Below are 5,278 nucleotides of genomic sequence, written 5' to 3'. Positions count from 1 at the left end.
TGAAGAATAGAAGTCTGTTTCTGGTCGACAAAACAATCAAATGAGTTCTAAAAATAAACAACATTTAATGATTGGTATAATATTAATTATATTTGCTAATAACAGGTGGGAATAAACAAATAAAATGATTAAAAAAAACAGCCAGCAATTTGGTATAACAATAACAGGAGAAATAAGACCAAGCTCAATACCATTAAAAGATAGTAAGTTACATTGTATACATATTATCATTGCAATTTGGTATAAATATTCCCGATTATCCCAGCAATGCTAACTATCACAGCCAGTATTAACATTAACCACGATAAAAATTCCTCTACTCGCTCAAGCTCATGCTCTCTTCTTGTCGACTTATCTTCAATGCAATTAGAGCAGGAACGAAACCGAAGGAAAAAGTCGTTGTTGCTCAATAAATTTGAAAGCTGTCCATATATTTGGGATCATAGTAGATCCAATATATATAAGCACTAACAATATTACTGTTAATGCCAAAGACCTTTTTTTACTCTCCGTGAGAGGAGCTGATCCCTCAAACACCAAGTTATCCACAGTTTACCATAGGAAAAAGTGAATAACAGGGAAAACCAGAACCAAATAAAGAGCAAATATAATTCAAAGCAGTGCTAAAACGAATTCCCAGATTCCTATCAAAATTGGTCAAAACATCACCTTCAGTGTCCTTTCCGAAGAGCAAATACCCTGATATTGTTGTTCAGGCATAGACCACAACACAAAGAGCAGTTGTGATCTTCCCCAACTGATTCATCTTTTGAGGAGATCGCCCTTCGAGCTCATTATATATAGGTTGAACATTGAAATGGCAAACATATGCATTAGTCATAATAGGGATAACTACTAGTAAATCCAAAATTGCCATTTTCGATCCAAAATCTGGGCTCATCCTTGGAGCCTCTATCTTCCCTTCAATAAGCTTAATGAATGCAACAGTAAAGTAAACCACAACAAAAACAACAGCGAGAGCTACCGAAGCAGCCGAAGTCATGCTTAATGAATCAATCCTATCTAACACGCAAAGTGGAGCAAGAAAAACAACCATAACAACCAAAACCAATAACTTTCTATGATCCCAAAAACCAGTCCTAACCACTGATCGAAAACCCCAATATGACGAACTGAACCAGACATAACATCACCCATAATAATCAAATAAACTATCAGGACACCTGCATTGTTGACAATTATGCAAATCTCGAGACAAAACCCTAGCAGTTCTCCCCATTGCAATTTGCACAACTTCCCATAAGATTTAGCTTTACAAGAAACCGCAAACCTAATCAACATCTCGACAAGTATTTCGGACAAAATCCCAATCGGGATTATCAAAAATTCCTAAAACAAGCCCCGAACCTTCATAGTAGCAGGTAAAGCCATGATTCCAGACTAATAATTGTGGTGGTTAAGTTAAAACAACACCGAAACACCGGACCCGATATTGGGTTTACTTAAAACAAGGGTATAATCATCGAGATCAAACCCATTTCAAACAAAAAAAAAAGGCAAGTAATACAGTAACTACACATTAATCTGAAGGGGACTCAAAAACTAACCATTTCAAACCCATGAAGCATATGACCATCGACGAGAGGAAAGGGAAAATAGTTAGGGATTTTGGGGATGGGGGAATAGAATAAGGGAAAAAAAGGGGACTTGGGGAAAATGTTAGGGATTTTGGGTTTGGGGAATTAGGGGATGATTTGGGGAAAAAAGAAAGAGGTTTTCTGTTTTAGGGATTTAGGGAAGGAAGAGACGAAATGGGGGAAAATTACTTAGCAAAAAATGAAACTGATTTCGGGTAAAGGGCATAAACCTGAAGAGAGAAAAAACGACGCCGTTTCAAATATGGAAATTTTGTGGCGTTTTGAGCAACGCGCCGGTAATGAGACCTTTTGCGGCGTTTTCAGCAAAGCGCTACTAACGCCTCTTTTATCTACACTACAAAACGACGCCGTTCTAATACGAGTTGTGGCGTTTATTATAGAAATGCCGCTAAAGCCGTTACTATTCAGAGGAAACGACGCCATTTTACTGTAATGTATAATGAAATTTTATGGCGTTTTCTTGAAAAACACCGCTATTTCCGATCTTTAGCGGCGTTTTATGTATAAACGCCGCTAATACCTTAATATTTTATAAAAATTGATCAAAATTTAAAACTATATATTTAGAATTTCTTTTAAATTATATCTAAATAATGTTCTTGTGATGAATGTTATTGTAGTACAATATCTATATTTCATATATTTATATTAGGTTTAGTACAAATTCCCAAGAATCTCATAAAATTCTAAATATTGGTTCAATATTCAATAATATACCTTAAAATTTAAACCTCAAACAATAAACTTACACTCTAAACCCTAACTATAGTTGAAACTTTAATTTTGATTTAATACACATTTTAAAATACATATTATGTATGCATATAAATTAATTAAAAAAACATGATGCTATTTATTATATCAATAACGCGTAAATATTTTACAAGATCTACATCAAATTACAGTTCATGTACACAATTGCACACTAAACCACTTTTCATATATATATTTATATATATTTTAAAATAATAATTTATATATATTTATCTTATATACATTTATCTTCTAAATTAAAATCCATAATTATACTCTAAATTAAAACCCTAAACCTAAGACTCTAAACCCTAAACATTAGACCACAAACACAAAACCCATAACCCCAAACTTTAAACCCCCAAACCATTCGGTAACCCCTAAACCAACCATAACTCCTAGACCATAAAGCCCAAACTATAAAGTACTTTAAAAGCGCTAACCTTAAACCATAATCGTATACATATTATTCGAATTGTGTGGCCAATGTTAGTGTAGTACAAATTAAAACACACACACACACACATATATATATATATATATGTTTATATTCTTATATTAAATAATATGAGTATATACAAAATAGCATGAATCTTAAATGTTCTTGATTAATTTCTAGCTAATAGTATCATTTCCTTAAACCCTTAACCTAAACTTATTAATTTTAACATATTTTATTTGAGACATTCTATTTAATCTAAATATATTTAAACAAAAAAATAGATAAAATACACAATAGCATTATTATTTATACAAAGTTACATAACTTTAATAAAACAATTTCTCTATTGGAACGTACTCTAGTTATAATGTCCACTCTGAAGATATTAATTTCTATGTTATATAAGCTTGGAAATTATACATAGTTCAACAAATGCTAATTCCACATAGTTCAACAAATGCTAATTCCACATTCAAAACCACCCTTTCTTAATAGCATCCCATGTAAGAATCTGGAAAGAAAATTATCTCTTAAGAAGTTAATAATTGTCCCATTGTAAACTTCAACCCTAACCTTTAAACCCTAAATCATAATCCCTAAGCCTATAATTCATCATAAACCTTCAAATACTAGTTAACTCCTAAACCGTATATCTTAAACCATATATAGTTAACTCATAAACCTGCTTAAACCCTAAACCATATATCTTAAACTATAATGATAATTAATTTAATTAATATTTTAAATTCAATACTATATATCTCTTTTACGATTATATAAGAGAATATTTAATATATTGTATAACCATAAATTTTAATAATTATTGTTTTAGGGGTTATAAGATTAGTGTTTATGATTTTTGTTGGGGTTTAAGGGTTATATGACTTTTAGCGGCGTTTTACCAAAAGCGCCGCTAATGCTCTGGTTTTTAGCGGCGTTTTACTGAAAGCGACGCTAATGCTCTGGTTTTTAGCGGCGTTTTACTGAAAGCGCTGCTAATTCTCTGGTTTTTAGCGGCGTTTTATCGAAAGCGCCGCTAATGCTCTGGTTTTTAGCGGCGTTTTACCGAAAACGCCGCTAATTCTCTGGTTTTTAGTGGCGTTTTACCGAAAGCACCGCTAATGCTCTATTTTTGTGGCGTTTTTTACTAAAACGCCACTGTTGCTCTGTTTTTAGCGGCGTTTTTCTTAAAACGCCGCTAAAGCCCTATTTTCCTGTAGTGATTAGTTAGACCATCCTAGACCATATATGATGCGAAAATTAATTACGAATTCATATGGACAATTATTAAAGAACCAGAAGATTCTTTAATTTAAAAGAATTCACATATGTTGCTTGTTCTCAATGAAAATTGATTATTAGAAACTCATTAGCTAAAGTTGAGATTTAATGTCTTGTGTTTCTAAAACGAATATGGGCTTATTCATGCACCATGTGGATGGTTTTGATATTATATGATTTTGGTAGATGCATCTATAAAATATCACATATGTGTTATCAATTTGCAACCTGTCGTTTGCAAGATTGCTTGTTTAAATAATTAATTTCAGATCATGCAATTAAGATAATTCATCTTGATAATACTGATGAGTTTATATCTCAATCTTTTATTGATTGAGTTTGAAAAACTTTTGTAAAAGTTTGCGCATAATAGTTTAGAGAAATTATTGATTGAATGCCTTTGATAATGTTTAAACCATTACTTATGAGAACTAAACTTCCTATTTCAACATGAGATTAGGTTGATTTACATGTTGTACACATCAAGCCAATAAGTTATAAATACTCCTCATTACAATTGGTTTTTGATCAAGAGCTAAATATTTCTCATCTTTGAATTTTCGTATGTGCTTATATGTTCCAATTGCTCTACCATAATGCACAAAGATGGGTATCCTTAAAGAAAGTTGGGAATATATATTAATTATAAGTTTCTTTATATTATTAGATGTTTTAAATGTATTTGAGATTCAATTATAACATGATTGGTGATTACAATTTTGATTTGATAGTTTTCCCGACATTAGGGGAGAGAAATAATAACTTGTAATGAGTTAAGGGGAGAATAATTTGAACCAAAATTTAATAAGGATAACTCATTAAAAAGTTAACTGTTAGATGTATTTACAAACTTAATGAGAATAACCAAGTGTTATATACCATCTAATATTTTAATTTGAATAAAAGTCAAAGTAGGACAATAGTTAGAATAAATAATAGATTGATAGGTTCCAAAGATGAAAATTCTTCTAGATGGTCATATAGTGGAGGCGAGTGCTCCAGAAGAGACCCAAGACATAACTAATGAGTAAAACTTCAGAAGAGATTCAGGTACTTGAAACTAAGTTTTAAAATAATGAAAATAAAAAATCTCGATAAGTTATGTCAATTCGAAAAAATATGGAATCAAATAATAAAATGGTTGACAATGATTTTGCATACAATATTATTATTAAAATAATGA

The 5,278-nt window shown here is 31.3% G+C and overlaps 1 pseudogene; it reads right to left on the bottom strand.

Moving 5' to 3' along the window:
* Nucleotides 1-227: 227 nt before the first annotated feature.
* On the bottom strand, nt 228-2,042 carry LOC108450893 (amino acid transporter AVT6E-like; annotated as a pseudogene).
* Between the last annotated feature and the right edge of the window lie 3,236 nt (nt 2,043-5,278).

Source organism: Gossypium arboreum, chromosome 8 (assembly GCF_025698485.1).
Source record: "Gossypium arboreum isolate Shixiya-1 chromosome 8, ASM2569848v2, whole genome shotgun sequence".
NCBI classification, from domain to species: domain Eukaryota; kingdom Viridiplantae; phylum Streptophyta; class Magnoliopsida; order Malvales; family Malvaceae; genus Gossypium; species Gossypium arboreum.
Note: the sequence above shows the minus strand (reverse complement) of the source record. Positions and strands in the feature narration are given on the sequence as shown.